The sequence below is a fragment of the Polypterus senegalus genome, chromosome 7 (assembly GCF_016835505.1).
Source record: "Polypterus senegalus isolate Bchr_013 chromosome 7, ASM1683550v1, whole genome shotgun sequence".
Classification (NCBI taxonomy): Eukaryota; Metazoa; Chordata; class Cladistia; order Polypteriformes; family Polypteridae; genus Polypterus; species Polypterus senegalus.
The window spans coordinates 81039957-81065244 of record NC_053160.1 but is presented as its reverse complement, the minus strand read 5'-3'; the positions used below and the strand labels follow the sequence as shown (position 1 = coordinate 81065244).

Sequence of the window (25288 nt, the reverse complement as noted above, 5' to 3'; positions counted from 1 at the left end):
ACGATGAAATCAGAAACAGATCACTGTATTAGAGAAACAACAAGAAAAAACACAAACATCACCTCATGTAAACAGTAGATTAACTGTGGATGCAATAACTTATTAAAGATTTTTAACCTAACTGTAAAAAACCCTAAATAGTAAAGACACAACCTGTATAGCACACTGTTTCAAGTACCAAATCAACTGAACTATTTTACCTGTAATTTCAATGTTTATTTACTTATGAGAGAGATTTGAGACTATACAGGTTAAGTTAATAGGCATTTCTAAATTGGCATAAATCTAGGACTATTTGCAACCTTGCACCCAAGCATTGGCAGGATTGGGCATTAGATTTCCACACCTGAAACTAAATAGGAAGATAGATCGATATAAGAAAAAGCATTTGATTTTCACACTCAAATTCCATCTATACAAATGTCTCTGAAATGGTAACCGGGTGTGGTGGAAGTGCTGAGGACCAGGGCATTCCAGGCATTGGGGCGCCCCCTGGCATTGACCGCAGGCCCCTATAGGGTTGAGCTTCCAAGCTCAGTTGCTGTGGTCTCCAAAGCCACCAGGGCAGTTGCCCCCTTGCAGTTTGGAGGAGGCATAATCTCTACTCCGATCCTTCCGGGCATCCTGGCTGGGTGCCACCCACCGCCGCTTGCCACAATATATAAACAGCATTTGTGTAAGGGTGAATTGGTGAAGTGGAAACTGAGTCCTTCCAAAAAGCATTAGACTTATTAGCTAATGTATATCCTAGATCACTCCATGACATTAACATTTTTAAGCCATCCCTGTGTAACTTTGGCTTTATGCTTGGTGTTGTTCTTTTGCTGAACAACAAATCATCTTCCAAGGTGCAGGCTTCTTGCAGATTATATCAGGTTTTGTTCCAGGATCTCCCTGTAATTTGCTGCATAACCCTCTACCTTCAAAGGCCTATTAAGGCCTGCTGTAGAGGAGCATCCCTACAGCCTGAGGCCACCATCAGAATGAATTATGGTGAGGATGGTGTGTTTTGGATAATTTGCAGTGTTCAGACATGGCATTTAATCTGATTTGGTCTTATCAGACCATAAAACCTTCTTCCAACAAACTTAAGAGTATCTCATATGACTTCTGCTGAAATGTCATGTGAATTATTTTCCCTTTGCTACTGCGACTGGTGAAGCTTGCAGGCAATAGTTGTTGCATACTTAGTCTCTCCTATATTGCCATTGCAACCTGCAACCCCTTTTTGCTTTATTCAAGGGTCTCTTGGTGGCCTTCTTCACTAGTTTCCTTCTTGCAAGATCACTCATTTTTTGTGGACTGCCCGATCTGGGAAAATTTACAACATAAGCGTATGTCAAAAAAAAATCTTATTTATAAAGCCTGGGATACGCACATTTCTATACAATTTACCTTTATAAATCACAATCATCTTGTAAATCTGCATATGTGAACAAACACCAAATCTCGCCTAGTTACCACTCTGATACAACCATATGTGGACTATGCTATTCAAACTCGTACATACACAATCACAAAGTTTTAGCTCTTCATTGGATGGTAGAGCATGTTGGATCAAGATACTGCCACCTGCATCTATGGTGTGCTCAACACAGTATTGAAGCGTGGGGTCAGGAAAAGACTTAAGAAATCAGCATCTTAGCAGGTAGCCATTATCACCTGGCACATTTAATGACGATGGCAGTTACATTAGCAATAAGCACACCACCACATACAGTACTATCACATCTGCTAAAGCTACTTTGCCTCAAAATAAATGAACCATGGGTTGACCCAGACGACCTAGCCATATTGTTTGCCAGTCTCGGCTTGGCATCATAGAGGACTTACAGTAACTGCTTATGGTAAACAAAAGCAGAGTCATTATCACTAGGTGCCCTTATTTCACCCTTATTATAAGTGCAGTAATGTGCTCAGATTAAGTTAAGAAAACCAGACTGCCTTTTTATGTGGACAATAATATGATAGTTGTGTATGTTAGTACACAAACAACACATGAAAGCTGAATGTCATCAGTCATGTTAATAGTTTCAAGCACATTTGGCATGATGGAGTGAAGCTTGGCTGAGATATTCCTGACTTGTCTGCCAGCTGCCTAAGAAGTGACAACACAAAGCCTATATAAACTGATGAAAAGCCAAAAAAGTTGTTTAATACAAATACACAGATTTGACCTTTTAAAGGGGAACATTAATAAACTCTGCACATCATATTAATCACTTTTAAGGTTTAGTATGTTTGTCAAGTCAAAGCACATTATAATGGCTCAGTGATATTAATTATTATTTGTGTGAGTTGTCATATAGCTTGTTTGGCTGCATTTTTCTGTTTGATCACGTGTGTCATCATTTCCCAATTTCTCCGATATGTTGGGCAGGGATGGATCACAGTTGCCATAAAAATACACAAGTTCTACTATTAGGTTTTCTTTTATAAATACCGACTTTGAGTGGAAAATTGTGTATTTCCATTTTGGGCCTTTTTTGTGTGTACGGAAGTTTTATAAATTTGAACCCTGCTCTGTCCCTCTGTGCATGCTTCCAAGAAAAGTGGGTTGAAAGTGAAGAAAAATTGTGAGCAGCTCTATACTAAAGTATAAAGTGGAATGTATACAGTAGTAAGAAAAGCAATGCACAGTGAGTATCCAGACTCCTCTGAGTTCCTATTGTACAATACTAAAATCAAAACCATTCTTACTCATGCTTCAGTTTAGGTCTTTATTATATGGTAAGTGTTTCTTTCAGTAAATATGCCATTTAATGTAGTCTTTAGATAGGGCAGAATGCCTTCTAAATTAAAAAGCTGTATCTGAAAACCTGGCATCTGGCTACTCTATGTGGCTTACTTAAAATTGTTTTTTATACGTGCCATAAAAAACATAATTTTTAAAAGCCATTCACACTGTACTTATATATTCACATACTGAATAGACTGAAAGTGTTCATAATGCTTATAGTGAAATGGTAGCAAATGACATTATTTTGATCCCTATTTATGCCTTGCTTGTTTCCAGCAAAATGATAACACTTTCTTTTCCAATCTGATGAGCTCTAGTCTCTTACAATTGCTTGCCATTTTTCCTCCTTTTGTCTCTTCTTGTCTAACTCAGGGTGGAAAACACCTTGACAATGTTAACTGAAAAACAAATCAAGCAAAGTTTTTTAGTACTTTGACATTTATAGTGTCTATATCCAATCACTTTATTTTTTCCTCTTCCCTTCAATAATTAATTTTAAGTGTACAAGTAATTTGAATTTAAAATAATTCGGAAAAAAAGTAAAATTTATCTGTAACTCTTACTTGGCTGTAAAGATACTTAACTGCCTATTAAGCTGTTCCTCGTGACATCGACACCATAGGATGAGGAGGAAAAGAAATGTGGTGGCTGTATTCATTCCTTTATGGTTTCTAAGTAAAAAGCTTTGAGTCTTATACAAAAAGAAATGACATTTGAATCTGTAACTGTACCTTATCGACAATTTGCAAATCAATTCCCACATAATGGAACAGTAGAATACCCTTTCCACCACAATTTTGTATAATTAGCGTCCAATGCATTAGCAGATAGTAATGACAAGGTCAATTATTTTTCTGGTAATGCCCACTGTGGATGATACCTTTTAAATTATAAATTTGATTCCCATTGACTTTTTGTTCCTTAACACCTTCTCAGAAACTGATTGAAGTGAATTAATGTGTTTTCTAAGTGAATCCAAACCATATAATATTATTACAATATGTAAGGCACAACACCAACTGGATTACATCAAAAATGAAGCTCAACTTATGGGCCTTTTCTTTACTTTTGGTTATTTAATCTTTATGTTTGCCAGACAGTTGTAGTATAATAGTAATTCAATAAAAATTCTTAGATTCTTCCAATGTCACTTCATAATAATCTTTATTTTAATTCTTTGGAACACTTTAGGTTATGAACTACTACTGCATCTATTATTCATTTACTACCATGTAATAAGACCTTAACAAGCACTTCTTTGGGTCTTCATAACACTTACAAAGCATTGGTAAAGTGTTTCTTCATCTCTGCAATGTGAACACCAATAAAACTTCACTTTGGAGTGGTCTGAAGTGGCTTAAATGAGACTCATTTTTCTTGATATTACATCTCTTCTTATATAATATTCTGCCGTGGCTGTTTGTTTGTCTGTCCAGGATTTTAAATCACCTGTAGCTGGCAAAGTGTTTCACCTATTGACCTGAAATTTGGTACACATATACTGCAAGACATCTACTATCCGCTTTCAGGGTGATGATTTTTAATACTCTTTTTATTTTTATTTTATTGTACAATCAACTCTTGGAAGCTTGCAGCAGGGCGGCCGTGCGGCACATGCGTACGTGTATCGTTCTCATACCCTACCACCTTCATGGTCACTTCCCCTACCTCTTCATATCTTTAATCATTCTTGAGGCAGATTGTGGCGCTTAAGTGAAAAATTGTAAGTAATTGCAACACAAAAACTAACTTAGTAAGTTTTAGCACGAAAACATGCAGGCGAAAGAAGAGAAGCAGCGGGCCGCTAGGGTGGAGAAAAGAAGAGCTGCTCAGGAAGCAGCAAGTACATCAACCTCTGAGCAAACGAATGATAAACGTACAGAGAAAGAAAGAGGATGAAAACTAGGAATGCTCAAGCCAAGTGTATTCACTGCACATTATCGTGCAGTGTGCTGTTACTGGTTTAGTATAAGATCTGTGAATCCTTCATTTTAACAAGTGATTGTGCAATCATGTCATTATGCCACACAGCACAGAGATGATGCTGATGTTTCAAAGTGTTATAAAGACCAAAAGAAGCCTTTATTAAGGGTATTCTTACGTAAGGATAAATGATTAATAGATGCATTTTTTAGTACTTACAGTAAAGTGTTTCTATTTAATTTTCAATTTGTTTGAAGCAAAGTAAATGACACAAATGACAACTGGAGTAATAATGCTTGGCAATATTTCATATCTTAAATTAATGACAGGAGACTGGACTGCTTAAAATAAATTTTTGGGCAGCAAAAAGCACATCTTGAGTAGCTCATTTTTGGTGACAATGAGCACTGTGAATATCAAAGCAAAGATATACAGCAGACAATAATCCAATAAGAAATTAACACCTTACTCTTATCCTGCAATGTAAGAGATTTACTCCTTATGGCTGGAGACAGTTACATCATAAAGGGTAAAATCATAAACTATCTTGAAAACATCCAGTGGCATAAAAAGTGATACAGTGGTTACTGAGGATGTTCCAAAATAGAAGAAATGGTTTAAACTGTTTTACACAAAGTGGAAGAAATGGTTTATACTGTGTCACACACGTGAGCATGGGGGACAGTTTATAGGTTCAAATACTGATTTTTGTCAGCCAGACCGGGGGTTGGCACCATCACTTAATCTTCTCTCCTCTTGTTCCTCTGCAGTTCACCCAAAAGACCCGTCCTCTTGATGACATCACCCCTGGTCCACCCACTGTTGACATCACTGATGATGTCATTTCCCATACCCAGAAGCCATCAACACCTGTTCCGGCCATCCTCTTCCTTTTCTCCACTATATTTAAGCTCAGTTTTTAATCTGTTAGTGAGTCCAATTTTGAACTCCACCTGTAAAGACGTGTTTTCTTTATTTTTTGAATATTTTACAGTATACTGGTTGGCCATCCCCAAAACTTTTTCGATCTGTTGTCTGTTTTTTAATAACTGGTCAGCACAAAGGGGTAATTTCCAGCTGGTAATAAGTACTGTGCTACATTTCTATTTTTTGAATTTAAAGTAGTAACATTGTTGAGTGAATATCAGACTGCATAATTAGGAGATATTGTAAGTCAAAAGGTGCCGATTGCTGTATAGTTTATGAACAGACATCTTGTAAACTCTGAGAAAGTGTAAGTTGGTTTTCCATGTAAGAAGTACTACAATACATTCAGTTTACAATTATTGACTTAGTTGATGCTTTCATCTGCAGTACTGTGAAAATGTTTGAGACCGCGTAAGGAAATTATTTGCAAAGCAAGTTATCCTTTCAGTTCATTTTTGATTTTTTGATTTGATATTTTTTGATAATCCCAGACGGAAAATGGTCTTTTTGTATGACCATTGTGGTTCAGAGTACAGGGTTAGCCATTGTACAGCATACGTGGAGCAATTTACTTCAGGTTACAGTCTCTTCTGGCAGTAACTGGATTTGAACCGGCAACCTTCCAGATACCTGCTCAGATCATTAGCCACAGAACCACCATTCCATCTGCTACTAGCATTAGAATAAACACAAATAAACATTTACACAATAAAAAGTAACAAAAATGTCTTGTCTTTTTAAAACAAGCCTCAGTGGAGGAATTATATAGTCTTTTGGCTATGCATAAACAACAAACCTTCTTAGCACACCATGGTAGATGCCAAGATGCAGGACACAGTGAGAATGGCGATCACTGGTCACTCCAGTGAATCCAGTGTCAGTCCAGTTTATTCATCTGTCATCTGACACCCCTGAAATTGCTTAACAGTTTCGTCATAGTGTAGAAAAGCATTTCATCCATTGTTAACTATTATAAAAAATCTTCAGCAAGCTTAGAGCACAAATTAAAAGAACTGAGCTACTTCAAAAATAAGAACCTGCTCTGGTTGTTTTTGCACTGCAGACATATGTTACCTATTCCACCCAGCCTTCTGTTCTTGTGAACCCCCAGATTTTTATAGTGCTGCACCATATCTATGCTTTCCCAAAGATGGTGACTGAAGGTGATTCTTTCTGCACGCAGACTGGTAGTAGAAAAATAAAAATGAACTATTAAGAATAACACTGGGAAACATTCAGATCACCTGTGGTCAAAGGTGGTTCATGTGCTTATTTGTCCTGCTTAATATCAGGGAGTTCTTCTGGAAGGTGTTTTGTAAATTAAGTTCCTGCACTCTGTACCATGTAGGCTATCTGAAAAAGGGAGTGTTAGTGTGTTCCTCGATGGACCAATATTTAGGTTGACCTCACCTTTTAGTATGTATGTGTCCTGCCAAGTCATTGTTTCTCGTTCGTTGTCAGTGAAATGTCAATCAGTTAGTCAGTCATTGTCCAATACACTATATCCTAACACAGGGTCACGGGGGTCTGCTGGAGCTAATCCCAGCCAGCACAGGGCACAAGTCAAGAACAAACCCTGGGCAGGGCGCCAGCCCACCGCAGATCAGTGAAATGGCTCCCGTATTTGGCTTGACTATGAACCGAGATGACATATCTTGTTGCTTTTTATATAATGGTGTGGATGACTTTGTTTTGCAATCAGAGTATTTGACTTTTCGTTGCAATGATAATGACCAGTCTGCTGTAGGAATCCGAGCAGGTGTCAGTCTGAGCGAGGCAGCTGTCCATGATTGGTGTGCTTGCACTGTGAACACTTAAAAGTAGTTGACTCACATCTGATGGGCCTGTGCTTCACTTGCCACAAATGTTGCCGCTCTTCTTTTCCTGTCAGCCATGGCACGTGCCCGCATGACCGTTCTTTACCTGTCAGACATGGCAGGTGCCAGTGTAGCCATTTGCCATGAGATTATGTTGCCAGAGAAGCCCACACATCCATTTTTTTGTATATCACATCCTAAATTCTCGATTAAGACCAAGATCAAGGTTAAAGGCTGAGTGGTTTGTGACTTTTTGTATGACAAATGGACAACCCTTAGCATTTTATACATATTTTTGTTTTTTATATTATTCATCACTACCACCTGAAAAAATAATAGATCAGCCTTAATAAAATTAAATAAAGACATTGCAATATCCTTAAAATGTTAAAATCGTATAGTTGTGTTAAGTACTCATAGCATCAACTTATAATTTAATCCATTATATGTAGTCTTTCCACCTGACACAGTACATTACTTTGATTAATGTTTTTGCCTTAAACTTACTTTTACTGTACCTTCCCACAACTGGAATTAGCCAAGTGGCTAACTAAACAGAAATTGCCCTTTATTCAGTTATCACTGAACACAAGAGCTGACTGCATTGCAATGAGACCTGCATGTTTCACTGAAGCATACAAGTTGAATTTTATAGGTAACCATACAGGACACAGCATCTGTATAAAAAAGCATACAATGTCAAGACGATGTAAGACTGGATGTGATTAGAGCAAAGACAAACAGAAAGAAAACAAATGGAAGACCAAAGGGATGAAGCCTTACGTGGGTAAATATAGGTAGAAGATTTTAGATGTGTCAAGGACCAGATTTTCAGGTTAAAGTTCCCTCACACAGAGATAAGGCATGCAAAACGTGACATGTAAGCAGAATGAGAATTTGTAGCAAGAGCACATCAAGATCTTAAGAAAGTTAAAAGGCCAGCTTCAGCACTTCTCGCTGTCATAAAAAAAACTGCTATGAGACAAACATGTAGACAGGAAGACAGGTACTTTAGGATCCTTGTTTTTAGGAAGTTCACAGCAATACAAGTAGTCTTTATTATATTCCAGAGATGACTAAAGATTAAATGCTATTGGAGCCCAGTTTGCAATTGTATGTCTCAAATCTAGTACAACATTCTGTACAAGAACTGCGAATGCTGAAATACATTTTCCTTTGCCTAGTAATTGATTATAAGATCATTTTACTTTAGTTCAAGCCTATTAAGTATTGGGGAGCACAGAGGCTCAGCGTGCTACTTGATAATCCTTGGACCTAAATTAGTTTTTAATCTTGCCACAATCTATGTGGGATTGCTCTGGATAGTGTGTTTTGAAAATTCAAAAAAATGTGTAATGATTCACCGTATGTTTTCACTTGATGACGATTGTCACACATTTAAAAATATGGCTGAAAGCAAAAAAAAATAAAAAATCATCCTTTTCTGAGAAAAATAGTTACTTTACCTCACTGGTCAACACAGTAGCCACATTCTCAAAACGGTCAACAAAGCATACAACATACTAACATGTTCAGCAAAACCCCTCATTTTCACTGCAAAACTCACTGAGTCAATCAAAACATTAAATACTTGCAGCAAAAGTGAATAGTTCAATCAAAACAGCTGCATACAGCTTCACATCACTGACACACACAGGTAGTCACTGGCTAATCTCTGGCAAAACACAGACCATCCTCAGAGAGGCATAACATGAAAAAGTGCTGTAAATCATGATTCTTGTTGATTGCTGTATGCAATGCTAGAAATCGCAACATTTACTCCTTTGTGGTATGCCTGCTACTATAAGAGATGCCCCTTCGACCTCAGCTTTCAAATCCCGGCTGAAGACTCACTACTTCAGTTTAGCATATCCTGACTAGAGCTGCTTATTAACTGTACAGACTGAATCTCTGTAGTTAGTCATTAGCACTAATACATAAGTAACATGATAGTTATAATTTGTTACTAACCCTCACCTATTCTGTTTCTCTTCTCTGTACTCAAATGTGGCACTTGGTGCCACGGCCCACCTGCCAAGTTGTTTTGCCTGCCTAAGGTAAAGTCATCTCTAATGGAGGATCACAGGAATCATGGGAAAGAGGGGTTCTTTCATTGGATTGGCTGGCCCAGCACAGTCTTGGCTGTGAAATGGCCAATTGGGGGAGGCAGCTTGATGGCTGAGGTCTCCAGGACTCTAAACAAATCCAAATCACATTATGTGATATCATCTACTGTTAAATTCTGCTCCATACTTGTAATATTTTATTTTTATACTGTATTGAGGATTACTTGTGTTCTGTTCTGTGTATTGTATTGTATTGACTCCCTTCTTTTTGACACCCACTGTATGCCCAACCTACCTGGAAAGGGGTCTCTCTTTGAACTGCCTTTCCCAAGGTTTCTTCTATTTTTTCTCTACAAGTGTTTTTTGGGAGTTTTTCCTTGTCTTCTTAGAGTGTCAAGGCTGGGGGGCTGTCAAGAGGTAGGGCCTGTTAAATCCCATAGTGGCACTTCTTGTGTGATTTTGGGCTATATAAAAATAAACTGTATTGTACTGTATTTATTGTGACTATGATAGGAAATCAAATCTTGAGTAGAAACATCGATGGACTAACAATCTCATTTTAATTGACAGAATTTATTTTGTATTTTGTGGTGTTCACAATATCTTTTAGAAGGGTCTTGACAGGGATTTAGCAAATTGTTGTCATTAAGTATTGAATATCTTTTTAACAGTTTTGGTAAGAGAATGGAAGCATGTGCAAAATGGCCTCTGAAAAAGTAATGTTTTGATGGTGGTGGATTTTGAGTGAGGAAACTATCTGTGAATTTTGAGGCATTTAGTCTAGACTTAACACAAGCTCACTTACTATTCACACTCAGAAAGGACTTACAGGACAAAATTAAAAAATCTGAACTTATTCTCTTTTAATTTCTGCTAAAGAAGCAATTCTGTTGTTTTGCACTGTGCCGTTACTCTCCACAGCACAATTCCTCAGAATCACTTTTCCCAGTTTATTACTCCACTTTCTTTAATGTAAAAACCCAGCATTCCTGCTTTTACTCTTATTAAAGTCTGACTGTCGGCTCTCTGTTTACAGGAAATCCCTCAACAAAATGACACGTGTGATTATTTAAATAGCATAATAACTACTGTAGTGTGTGGAAAGGAGAACTACAACTGAATTAAGAAAAGCAGAATCTAAAAAAAAACATTTTTTGAGATTGGATAATTTACCAATTAAGATTGGCAGCTGATTGATTTGAGTATCTCCAGTAGTGTTCACCCATAAAATTCACCAAAACTGTTTTTTTAGCGAATATGCTGTGTTTATTGGAGACTTTGTTTGATGAACATTTTCCTGGAAATTATTTTCCCACTCCCACCCCCCATGATGCTTTGCAAGAGAAGTGTTACATCACAGGGCTGTAGCAGCCAGGCAAAGAGCTTTCACACAGGCCTATTGTACAGTCATTGCTGCACAACCAAATCAGTACCCCTGCCGCATTTTCATCTTGCATGTGTAAATTAAATAAATAATCAAACCTGCCAGTATTTTCATGCGACGGGTACAATATCTCAGTGTTTCTCAACCACTGGGTTGCAACCCACTCTTTTGTTACAGGTTCTTGTCATCGGTTCAGGAGTGGGTCACCTTCATGAATGACAGTACTGCATGATATGTTTCCCTGTTTCTAAATGAGTTTGTTTCACAAAGGGGTACTCCTCCCACTGCTCATCCAACTGCACACATTTCACCAAAGGGATGGCTTGCCTTAGTTGTTAGTAAGTCATCAATGAATTTACAAAGGAAAAACTGGGTCAGAAGACCATAAAGATTGAGAAACACTGACCATAATGAGAATGAGTACAGCCACCGGATATATAACACTGATCCACGGGTGCTGGCAGCACAGCACCGCATGACTAATTTGCATGCATAATTAGCCATGTTCCCAGGTACAATCTCAAAACAAGCCTTAAAGGATCCTCCCCCCACTGTTCTTGAGTCAGAATGAGGCCCCATTAAATAATAAAATAATAAAAGATTTATCACTATTTTCGTGGTATGTCTTTCTGCTTAATGCAGATCATCTCCATAGATACATAAGAAGCTGCGCCTGGAGCTGCAACTTCAAACCATGGAGCAAGTCAGTCCCATGCCACTGTTTTATGGTACGACCAACGTGTGCCCTGAGATTTTAACTCGGCGAGTGTAATTATCAACATTTCGCTGTCTTACTGTTCATTTGTGGCCATTTGCTGCAGTTGGTTTTGTGGTATTTGTTCTATCTACATCTACATCTTTTGTTGTTTGATACACAGTGGCGCAGTGGTTAGCACTGCTGCCTTACAGCTGAGATCACATTTTTGGGTGCAATAATCAGACCAGCATTGTTGGCAGACTCTTTCAAAGGCCTCAGGGACACAGAAAAGACCATTTCATTATTACAATCCACTTAAAACTAGTTCAGTTCCTCCTTCCCCATTGACTACAATGCACAGTTTGGCAAAGTTCTCAGATATTTTTGTGATTTTGTCAAACTTATGGCGAAGCGAACTCCAGGGCTCATCATTATTCACTTGACATTTTATTTGTGAAAGTGCCCTGTGGTGGCATCAAATCCACTGTTGGTTTTTGACTAGTGGCTTTTGTTGCTGAAATGACTTCTGGTTTCTTGTGACTTTGAGCCTAAGCTGGAAAAAACGTTTTCAGAAAATAGATAGATAGATAGATAGATAGATAGATAGATAGATAGATAGATAGATAGATAGATAGATAGAAACTTCATTAATCTCAAGGGGAAATTCACAAGTCCAGGGAGCGATTCCACATAAAAGAAAGTGGTAGAAGTGATCAGTGAAATAGAGAAAAAGGTAGAAAGATAAAGTTGTACACGGAGCTGCTGGAATGGCTGCCACTCATGGCGGCACCGGATATAGATTGAATGGATTGTAAATAGAATTACTGGATATTTATAATTTCTTGCAATTGACAAAGACCAGGTTAAACTCTGATTAATATTATGCAGCATTCAGATTATGTTACTTGACACCTCTAAATGACTTCAGTATGAGTGTTTATGAAAATGTACATTAGATTTCTTTGTGATGAAATTGCATCATATTCTTTTTGACTCCTGACTCGGGCCTAATCGGGCATCATTATCTACAAGGCAGAACCCACATCTATACAGGGTGTTAGTCCATTGCATGGCCCACACACATACCCGTAGGGCCATTTTGGAAACACCAATTAACCTAAATTGTATACCTTCGTAGATGTGGGTGAGCAACTGGAATGACTGGAGAAAAACCTGGAGTACGTTACCAGCAAAAGAAAAACATGGAAACTCCACACAGACAAAACTTGGATGTAGGATTTGAGTTAATAAGAAGTCCATGTAAATGTAATTTACAAAAAAATAAACATGTTATTTATCCATTAAAAGCTTTGCATGCTAAATATTATTATGAATTTTAGAGTTATTATTATGCTATTTCACATTTTAAAAATGGCAAAACCTTAACTGAGATATCACTAAATTTTGTACAATAAAAATCAATTTGCTGTTTCATATGTACTTCTGATTTAACAAGTTTATGAGGTAATCAATCAAGAAGACATTTTTTGTTTGTTCGTTAGGTTTTATTGTCCTTTATATTATTGAAAATGCTATAAAGATTAATGGGTAACAGTGTAGAAACCGGGCCACCTTCATGCCTCTGTAAGTTTATCTATTACTCATTAACTGCTATATAAAAGAAGCTTAACAAAGACTATGTTTGGGTTGCATAGTTTAAACTAATAGATGTACTACAGCAAGCCCAGATTCTGAAGTATTGCTATGTCATTATTGCTGGAAGGGGTGTTGCCGTTAAATGAATCCAAACAGTAATCACATAAACCATATATACTTCATGCTTTTAGCGGTAAATTGTTTTACCTAAAAATGTTCAAAGTCTTATTCTTTTAACAATTTCTCAGAGCCTTGCGGGTGGAGGTAGGTGTCATCCTTTTGTGGCCTTAAAAATTAAAAATACAGTCTGAGTGTTATGTGTGAGAAAGTTCTCTATGAATTTCCATAGTATGTTTTTATCACATCCTCGAACAACACCCTGGTTGTTCACTACTGGGCTGTTAAGAACTCGACTACAACACAGAAACCTCCCTGAGATGTGATCCCAATCCACAACACAGTCACACGTATCTTTACTTATATTAGGACACATTAAAATCAACAGTCAACTCGACAGTTTTGCAATATGAGAGAAAGCTAGTACATGGAAGAGGTTATAAAGGGAAATGTAAAACTGCAACAAATTTTATTCCAGCAGTTTCCATACAGGGAACTGAATGTATGATAATGGCTTTATAAGGCAACAGTCCTACAGTAAGTGATGCACCACTAAACCACTACATGAGCAAATTAAACAGGCTAAAAAAAGTTGCAATGTATGTCAATAGTTACTTTTAAAGGCACCCTGAATGAGCTCAAGGTGGTTCATTCAGGTAGGACAAGCTTTGGCCATGAAAAATGAACACACCATTTTAACCAATCACTGCATTTTGCATTTTTATGAGCCGTCCCTTCAATGAATCCAAACAGTAATCACATAAACCATACATACTTCAGGCTTTTAGCAGTAAAATTGTATTACCTAAAATGTTCAAAGCCTTATTCTTTTAACAATTTCTCTATTACTATTTTATTCCTTTTGAAGTACTCTGCCTAATGACAAATTGACAATTCAGTCTCATCTACAAAGGAAATGATCACAGCTGTTGTTGACATAGTTAAACCTGAGCTTCCATAACATGGCACTGATGGATATCTCTTAACCTATGCCTATTTTATTAATCACAGTCATTTTTATTAATTTTGAACATTTTTTCAAAAGTCATCAAGCAATCTCATACAGTATGCAGCCATTGTCTTGTAAACATCTTGGCACTGAATAGATGTCAGCCTGCAGCTGGGCATAAGGACAGTGTATTTAACTGACATTAATAAATGCACTATGCTATTGCGGAAAGCAAAAGAACTCCCACTGAGCACTAAACTTAGGGTAGGTTGTAATTAACATCAGCTTTAAAGCAAAATATCACCTTTCTTAATTATAAACTGCTATCATAAAAGTTTCGGAATGCCACAAACCTAAACAGCCGTGAAACTTAGATTTCTTCAAGTGCCAATTTAGTGTCTGTGATCTTGGCCAAATTAAAGTGGATTTTATGGAAATGTGCAGAGATGCTGGATATAAATAATATCACTGGGCATTTATTTCCTGTGCACAGGCTTTATTTTATTATATTTCAGTTTTCTACTTTTTTTGCTCTTTTTGCTTGCACATGCACTTTATTATTTATTTGTACATTGTTACTTCACTCTGAACATTTAAAAGAGGCAGCACAGCATTTTAAAATAAAACAAAAATAACCAATCATCAAACAGCTCAATGCTAAATGATTCATTGACAATCTTTGTCAAATTTTCAGTAAGTCAGTGATGCAGCAGATAGTATGACCAACTGGACTAATTGTTTTAGCTGGATCTTATGCTGGCATGATTTCTAATACATTTTAGTCAAAACTGATGCTCTGAACTCTTATTATTGATCAAAGCCGATGTCTGTACTGTAGATGTAGCATATTATATATATACCAGTAACGGTGTAATGCACAATAACGTGCAGTGAATACGCTTGACGTGAGCATTCCTAGTTTTTATAGTTTCTCTGTCTCTGTTTAGCATTCATTTGCTCAGAGGTTGATGAACTTGCTGCTTCCTGAGCAGCTCTTCTCTTCTCCACCCTATAGGCCCGCTGCTTCTCTTCTTTCGTCGGCATCTTTTCGTGTTTAAACTGATTATGTTCGTTTTTGTGTTGCAATTACTTAGTACGTTTTCTTTAATTTTTCACTTAAGGTGGCACTTAAGTCTTCGATCTGCTTCAAGAATGATTAGTGAAGGTGGTAGGGAATGAGAACGGTGCCCATACGCATGCACCGCACGCCCGCCCTGCTGCGCGCTGCTGAGAGTTGATTATACAATAAAATAAAATTAAAATAAAAAGAGTAATAAAAGTCATCACCCTGAAAGCGGATAGTACACATCACGTAATATATATGTACAAAATTTCAAGTCAATAGATAAAACGGTTTGCAAGCTACAGGTGATTTAAAATCCTGGACATACAAACGAACAGCCACAGTAGTGTATTATATAGGAAGAATTCTATTTTGCACTTATGAATCTGTATTAGTCAATGTCAATAGCAAAGAGTTCAATGCAAAAATCAATTTGAGTTTAACTGAGAACTCCATGGGAGCTTGCACTTGTTTTAATGTGGGTTTCACCTGTTAACTTTAAATTAATCACTGAATTTAAAGAGATGCTACCTGGGTCCTGGAAGCAGTGTTATATTGCTGTTCTCAGATGGACCTGGCTGCAAAAAGGCATCCCCATGCTGCCTGAATAGACTACAACTCCAAATGTAAAATGTGAAAAAGAAAAATCAGTAAATGGATGGGCGGGTGGATGGATGGGTCACTGGTTAGATACTTTCTTATTAAAATATACTACTGATATACTATATGTAAATAAAAATGAGCAGAACAGCCATGCTACTACCTACATATACTCTGTGTGTGTGTGTTGGCATTACCTGGTGCCATAGGTAAGGCCAGCTGCAGTTAGAGCCATCTTGATGGCCCTTCCCTCCAGCTCCTTCATGCAATCTGATTGATCAGTTTAGCTTTGGTCTGTTTGGTCATTTTCAATTTAGCTGCTTAGTCAAACTCGATCGAGACAGAACGTGCCATCGTAGGAAGAATGCTGAGAGTCACCTTCACACATGGAAAGCATATGCAAGAATATAAATGATGTTCTCACAGCAGGTAATAGTAGCCTGCCTACAATAGGTAACAGCCAAAAAGTGGACAAGAGGTAAACAACATGTCTCGAAATGACAGAGTCTGAGAAATAGAAAAAGGAAATGTTGGCCAAGACACATTGAGACACACAAGGATACCAACAAAAAGTGTAGCATGATCACTGATGGTGCAAAGAGGTATCAAATAGCAATTTTTTAAAGTTTTTCTAATACCTGTCTTCATCAGGTAACGTAGCTATCTTATATATCAACGTCTAAGCGTGGATGTGTGTGTGTCTGTCTGGCCCGGAAATGAGAGAGGTAGAGTCTGGGTAAGGGCTATTCATCCAAGGAAACAGAAAACTCACTTAGCCACTAATAACACAACATAAGCAAAATGAAACCTCAGAAAAAAGACAAAGTTGCTTTGCCTCTAACATCTGCAAAACAGTATCCCTTTTCCTTTTTCCTTCCGCCGCTAATACACAAGCGATGCGAGCACATCAGCAAAATTAATCCTCCTAGGAGAGAGATGCCCAGAGTAGTTCCTTTCAATTACCTGACAGTTTTATATTTCAATTTTCTTTCTGACGATTTCAATAGTTTCTATGACCCCAGGCTTTTGACAGCACAGGCTTACACAGCCAGTTTTAATATAATTGACAAAAAGGATGGTGGTGTGTTTATTATATACAGTACTGTACATTCTCTAACTCGCTTAACACAATTCAATTTCAAGACATAAGAGCCTAGCATCATAGCCATTGGCGCATAGAGGGAATCAATCTTGGACAGGAGCCAGTCCATCGCAGGGTACTTGTGGCTTATTAACTGATTAAATCATTACTCTAGAATTTTTAATACTATGTAAACAAAATTACATTAAAAGAAAACAAAGCCTGGGAATAGCAGGAATTTTCAACTTTTGTGTTTGCTAATATTTGGTACAGGATGTTAGAGTTTGCACTTTATCAAGCATAGAGCCTTTTATTAAAAACTGCTGCTGTGTAAAAAAATATGCTTAGAATCAAAACTAAATAAGTACATGAGCGCATCAAAAAATCTAATATGCAAATAGTTAACCAATGGTGAGCCTACCTTGTCATTTTTGTTACACTATAATCAAGACAAGTAAGTGCTGATTTCAAAATTTTGCCTGAAAAACTTATTGACATTTGAGGAATGATTATCTGACATGACAGGCTAAAAATACGAGGGATGTTCAAAAAGTTTCCGCACTTTTTTTAAACTCTATTTATTAAGAATTTCAAAAACAAATTACAAGCACTTTTCTATGTAGCTACCTTTCTTTGCGATGTAATTTTCCCAGCGTCATACCACTTTTTAATGGTAACTACTCCTCCCACCTTCACCATTTCCAATGAAAATATAAAAGTGTGGAAACTTTTTGAATGCTCCCTATATACTATTTGATTATTTAACACTAGAATTACCAAAGCCTACGAAAAAACTCGTAATTCCGACCCACCTTAAATCCCTTCGCACCTCTCCGTCAGCATCTTATACCATCCCCCTACCCCTACCGCAGAAAGGGCAAAAAGTTCTCCCAGTTCCAGCCCTGATTATCTTGGGGTGAAGTGCTGGAGTTTTAGAGGGTAAATAATAGATTATTATTTGGAACACATGCATTTCATGTGTGTTCCGTGTCTACAACAATCTATGTAAACACATCATTAAAACAGAAACATTTTTTGTATTTTAGTAATAAATGAAAAAATGTAGACATGAACTATATAATGTGTGAAGCATGTTTTATATAAGTCTTTATAACATCTTGCAGGGGAAAAACATTTCCATTGTTTAACAATGTTTTCCGTAAGTGAAGTAATTCCTGCTAAAATAATAGATATACAGTAATCCCTCGCTATATTGTGCTTCGACTTTCGCGGCTTCACTCTATCGCGGATTTTAAATGTAAGCACATCTAAACATATATCACGGATTTTTCGCTGGTTCGCGGCTTTCTGCGGACAATGCGTCTTTTAATTTAGGTTACATGCTTCCTCAGTTTGATTGCCCAGTTGATTTCATACAAGGGACGCTACGCTAGAAGCTACCCAATCAGAGCACGTATTACATATTAACTAAAACTCCTCAATGATATAAGATATGCTTCCCACGCGGTGCTTGATTGTTTGCTTCTCTCTATCTCTCTCACTCTCTCTGCCTGATGGAGGGGGTGTGAGCAGAGGGGCTGTTTGCCTAGAGGACACTGACGCTCCTCTACAAAATGCCACTTTATTGCGGTGCTTCTGCATACTTAAAAGCACGTATTGATTTTTTGATTGTTTGCTTTCTTAGCGAGCGCTCTCTCTGACATTCTCTGCTCCTGATGGTGCTCCTTTGAAGAGAAGATATGTTTGCATTCTTTTAATTGTGAGAAAGAACTGTCATCTCTGTCTTGTCATGGAGCACAGTTTAAACTTTTGACTAAAGGGTGTTATTTCATGTCTAGAGGGCTCTAATAATGTTAACAGTGTGGGAGAGTTTACAAGGGCTTAAAATATATAAAAATAACCATACAAACATATGGTTTCTACTTCGCGGATTCGTGGACCTATCACGGGGGGGTCTGGAACGCAACCTCTGCGATCGAGGAGGGATTACTGTAAACGTTAAAAAATATTTTGGTTTTACTTTTTATATTAAAAAACATGTGAGTAATATCTTCATAATATATAACTAAATATATTCATACATGTTCTAAATAAATGTCTGTCAGCAAACATATGTTCATTGTGTTAGAAGTATCAGGCACAACATAGGAAAGTCTAACTCCATACCTAAATACAGGTTTACATTAATACATTCTAGACCTGTCAGAACGTATGCTCTGAATGCTTTCACAAACATAAGAGGCTCTAAAAAGTTCCATGCTCTTTTACTTTTGTTCCAGTAGGTTGAAGCAGAAAGAGAGTCTAAGATTCTAATAAACATCAAGTGGTTGTGAGAGCATCAAATCTTTCAGAACCGCCTAGGTCATTTTACTGAAATATTTGAAATATAGCTTTTTTTTGCACATGTATCCCATCAAAGAAAGCTATTAAATGCCATTGGCTGGAGCTTAGATACTGAGCAAATGCTAAAGCTTGGTGAATAACTGAAGCCCACTGGAGTATGTGTTTAAATGCAATCGATGCAGTAAACAGTGAAGTCTCAGAAAGCTATGATGTGGAAATAATCAGGTGAAAGTGATTACATAGAAAAAGCTTTACACATGCTTAGGTAAAGCAAATTTGTCGAAAAGGCATAAATGTTCATCAAACTAGAAGTGTTCTCTCTACTCATCAAGAAACAGCTTATGGTTTCTCACAATTTTGTAATGAATTAAGCAGTTTCAGGAAATAGATGGGTAAATTGTCGGATGTGCTGTAGTAATTACACCAATGATTCTCTAGAATTTGATGTTTCACTGAGTTCTCCTGTCTGTTTAGAAGTTGGAAATGTGCTGTGTGAAGTATAAGTGTATATTTACTTTGGCTTTTAATTATCCATGACTTGAAATACCTGAGTTAAAAAATGTACATATAGAATTTTGGCAGCATGCTTTAGTTATCACTTTTAGCAAATGCTCATTTTAAAATGGCACTTTGCCATTTAGTTTTATTGTTTGTGGCTTACATCTTGTTCCACCACAGACTGCCAGTAAAAATGAGCCACTCTCTTGCAGGATGGTGTTATCTGCAATGTACAGGTGTACATAGCCTATGTGGTATTTTAGTTAAGCAATATACAGTATAATAAACAGATTGTAATATGAAGGACAGCTAAAATGCTAAAGAAAAACTTAAGCTTTACTTGTTACCAGTGAAAAAGGGCTACATGTGGACATGGCCACCTGCAATCCTTGCTTCCTGACACCTTATTTTTTGTGTTTACTCTCTCTGTTCTCCTCTGCTGTGCTTAGGATAAAATCCCTAGAGTTTTAAATACTGTGGACTAGCACATGTTGTTCTTGATTCTGAGACCTTGGCAGTTCCAAAGGGAGGTAATGCCACATTGTACACTTTGTAATTTATATTACAGATTACTGTATATGCACTTTTTCTGAATAAGTAGGATAAGCTGTGCCTAACTATGGTAAAACATGTTATTAAATTATCCATATATAAAGACATGCTGGCACATATTACTAATGTCTGGATTATATTATAACGACCTATGACAAGCCAGTTTGTTTTAGATGCACTGATATTCTTGTTTTGCCTCAATTAAAATTACACTACACTCATAAACTGCCTCCCATTTAACTGACTCAACATATTTTATTTATAGACATAACTGTATATCCATCCATTATCCAACCTGCTATATCCTAACTGTAGGGTCATGGGGGTCTGCTGGAGCCAATCCCAGCCAACACAGGGTGCAAGGCAGGAAACAAACCCTGGGCAGGGTGCCAGTACACCACATCATAACTATATTTTCTAGACATATATTACTTCTAGATGTAGACCCACAGAAGCATCAAACACATCTCTCTTCCAAGCGTCATGTTTTTTAATTTTTATTTTAAGTACATCTTACTCAGTTTGTTGTACCTCTGTGGTACAATTTAGATTTAAACCTCAGCAACAATTATAACTCAAACAAGGCTACTGTGATAACTTCTTTTGCTTAATCATATTATTCTGCAGTCCTGGCCTGACCCTTGTATACCTGTCCATGTTTATTATATCTGTTGCAAACGCTATGCAAAAAAAGCAACAATGCCATGCAACTTTACGCTTTCGATAAAATACGTCACCAACCAGCTTGGCTTCATTCAGATGTTAAGTACTGTAATTTCCAAATAAGTGTGTGTTGGGTTAATTGAAGATTCTACATTAACCTACTTCGTGCCTGGTTGTGTATGAGATGGGCTGATACTCTGTCTATTGCTGGTTTCTACTTTATGCCTGATGATCCCAAGATGGATTCTGGCTGCTTTTGGCACGAACAGGATTATGTGGGTTTGAAAAAGGATTGATGGATACATTGATAACTGGCCAAACACCGGTTAGTGCTTCTTCTGCACAGTTTCAGAGTCAAGTATTCAATTCCTGACCCAGAAACTAACTTTGTGGAGTTTGCAAGTTTCCCCAGTTTATTTCCTTGGACATGTGTGTTAGTTTAACTGGTGATTCTGAACTGAATTGAATTGAAAGATTGTGAATCTGCCTTGTAATTTGCTGTCACCCCATCCAGAGTTGGTTCTTCCCTTGCATCTAGTACCACTAGGATACTTTAGGTTTCACTTTTCCTAAGTACTAAATATGTCTTTTCTTATTTTTTTTATTTACCATTGCTAGATTCTTCTAAATTTACAGGAGAGATCACTGCACATGCATTTATACAGTATGGCACCCATGATACTAAGCACCAGTGCATGAGGCTTGGCAACAGCTTTTACCCACAAATACAGTGGTTTCCAATTATTTATTATCTTTGTCACATAACACAAGTATACAAAAAATGAAAAGAAAAACAAAAATAATTGTTCAAGGAGAAAAAAATATTACATGAAAATGCACTAAAACATTACTCATATCCTGACATTGTCGTACTTTTTAAGCATGCAGGTGTGGCAGACTGTCATACACCTTCTAGTATATACTTATGTTATTTAGAATTTAGACAATGCCATTTTGTGTACTTTGGACCTGGTGGTGGCCATTGCCAGCCATGTAACCCAGAGCGAGTGTGGGCTGTACATGTGTCACACTGCATCATCACCTCCTGCCTATAGTGGATGTGCAAGGCATGTCATAGGATCCAAAATAAATGTTTGGGGCGCTAGTCGGGTCATCCCATTTTATAAAACAATCAAGTGCAACAGAAATAGAGCTCAGTGGTGTGAACAAATAAAACTACAGTGCTGCAGAGCCTTTTAATCAGTAGGTCAGGTCTGCAGTATAGCTCCATTCTGAGCTAAGCTTTCGATAAATGGGACCCTGCCTTCTGGAAGCACCTTGAATTTAAAGTCCTCTGATCGAACTAGACAGAGTCAGTTGCCCTCAGTGGGTGTTGTCTCGGTGGTGTAGAAACAGAAAGAGACAATATTACAGTATTAGTGTCAGCACCCCCACTTGTTTTGGGGTGGTATTGCTTACCATGGATGAGCCCAGAAATTGATCCTCAAGACATTCATGTGGGACACTATAAAAAGATGAAGCGTTTATATTGTCTGCATTATACTTATGGAATATTCTAAATTAATTCAAATGAATCCCTGTTTGTATTAATTTAGGTTCAGGGACATTTTAATCAATACTTTTACATTTATTTTGTGAGTTTTAGTAGCATTTTTTTTACTTTCTAGTAACAAACTTCTTCCAGTCCATTTTGACTATTCTTTTTACTCTTGCTGTCAGTTTGGTTCATGTACCATCTTATTATTATTTTTTTTTAACCTAAGGCATAGTACAGCAGGAACAGTAATAGGTTAACTGATCTGCAGGTATTTTATAAATGTGGAATGAAACATGGTCTGGTCCAGGTGTTTTGTAGGATTTTTGCATGCATAATGGTGTTAAGCACCTTGTGTTCACTGAGCTGTGACACAATAATCCTTGGTTCATTGGGTGCTTTGATGAAAGACTCAGGCTTTATAATGAATCTGAAATGTATTCAGATCATTTGGAGGTGTCATTGCTTGTTTTAACTACTGTTACAGGTCATAAGATCCTGCATGGAGGTGATTGCATTCTATGGTATTTGATTGGTTGAACCCTCTATAATACTGTAAGTGCTGTATAATGGTGGCTGCAGTGTCTTTGCTGTCTGCTCTTGTCTATGTTTCATCTGTAGCTTTGTCAATATCATGCTTGAAATTTGTGTACATTTCTATATAGAATGAAATGCAGAAATATTTTTAAGGTTTTGATTTATAACTGTAACCTCCCAGTAAGCACCCCTTTGTCCACACACTATTTAAAATAAGATACAAGTGACTCAACGGACTCATTAAGGTCAGAAGAAAAGGCTTTGAAGTTACTTCTTTCTATTTCTAGACAGTCTGTTTGTTAACCCTCAGCTGTCTATTATTGTACAGTTTTAATTATTGTAGGTGGTATGCGATTTAGGTTTTGTTTATAAACAGTAAGCAAAATAACATATGCGTGGCTAGACTTATCAATAAAGGACATTCTATTTATCTGTATAGACTTTATAGAGGAACAGCAGTGAACCAGAATGACATTTTATCTAGTAAGGAAGAAGACATGGTGAAAAAAATCAGCAGCTCGTGTTTTAAGAGTACACTGAATAAATCCTGCAATGCTAAAGGCAGTTTCTGAGTGCATAATTTCATGTTTACAGATGACACTGTAAAGATCTTTGAGAGCTGCTTCAGCATTAGCCCAGGGCTATATGTTCATGGATGTATTAATAGCAGAAGAAAATTCCTTTGGCAAGTGTAAGGGTTGACATTTAACCATCTGATATTCTAGGTTAGGTACACACACATTTGAAACAATTTGTCTGTGCATTCGAAAGTACTGATCATAAAATAAACCCTTTCATTGTATTTGCCTTATGTGTCCAGACAACACCCTGTGACCTGAGACAGTTTAACCACTATCTCTCCAATTCTTTGCTTCAGCTACAATCTGTGTCAAGCATTGCGCACAGCTTTCTCTCACATCCTGTTCAGAATCAATTTTAATACATCAGCCTTGTCATATAATAGCAGCACATTTCCTAAAATGATGCTAGGCTACAGCAGTCTGTTAAAGCTCCCTGTTCTTCCTGTCTTTGTGAATAAATGACACCTACTTCTTCTGAAAACACACTTTGTAACTCTATTTTCCTTCTCTATAATGCAATCAAGTGTCTTCAATTTTATTTTGGTATTCAATATTGTATCTGATTATGGATGTTACCTATGTGTACTTGTTGATCAAATTAAGTAATACTTAACATTATGTACTGAAGGTATATTAACAGGTTGGCGTGTACATTCTCTGATACTAATACAAAAAGACTTCTGTATCTGTGTGAAATATACAGTAGCTGCATATAGGTTACAAAATCAAGGGTATTGCAACTGCAGTTTATTATAAGCTATTTGAATATTCACATGTACTGGTCACATCAAAGTACAAAGTAAACATCATTTCAAAGCCAAAAGATTAGTCTTTTTTACACACTATAATAATGAAGGATGCACATGGGTTCAATATTTTGGGGTAACAATCTGGTAATCCAGATTAAATAAAAAGGAAGCAAAATAAAAGCAAAACAAAATTTTGACTTTTATTGCTAACAATAAGCTCTCTCTTTGGGCTGGAGTGATTCTTATGATTTACCTCTCTCTCTTGCCCCAAGGTCAAATATCAGACCCTGACTTCTGTCAAGCTGCTGTTTATATATCCTCGAGCCCAGAAGGGGTGGGGCTTGGGATGTCAGATGGGGCGTGGTCTGGTGTTGTCTGATTGCCATCCTTCAGAGTTACAGAAAGCAAGGCAAAGTTGCTAGCAACTGTGTCCCCTCTCATCCCAGGGTTATAAATCTTACCTTACCCAAGTCTTGAAGGCACACTCAGCCACAGTCCTAAAGTGCAAATGTAATGTGACATGACTTTGCTGCCAAAAAATGCACAGGCAGAGCAGTTTAAGATCAGGAGGAATACTAGTCAGTTAGTAAGACAGCAACAGAGTGAGAACAGTGCACAAAGTAAAAGAAGTAGACAAGAAACAGGCAGACTTATTACATTATTTTGCTGGTGTCTAACAGGCAGCAGCAGGGTACCATTTATATCGCTGCATTCAGAGTTAAAAGGTAGTGGCACCCGTGCACTCTGGAAAAGAAGGACCGTTGAGTCTGCACAATTTGTCTGCTTTTTTCTCTTTTACAGAAGCATCAATTTTTACTAAAGGTGGCCTGAATAGTTTTAATTACATATCTTTGTTTTAGGCATTATGTTTCAAACCAACAGCCAGAAAAGATGGAGAGTAATTGTAGGACAAGGAGTGTTGGGTGACGATGCTCTTTCAAGTTGGGGA

The 25288-nt window shown here is 37.3% G+C and overlaps 1 protein-coding gene across 5 annotated transcripts in view; it reads right to left on the bottom strand.

The window, feature by feature from the left end:
• The window catches only part of kcnn2 (potassium calcium-activated channel subfamily N member 2), a 553897-nt gene that overhangs the window by 86661 nt on the left and 441948 nt on the right, over positions 1 to 25288 (bottom strand). The gene's annotated exons all lie outside the window — the stretch shown is intronic.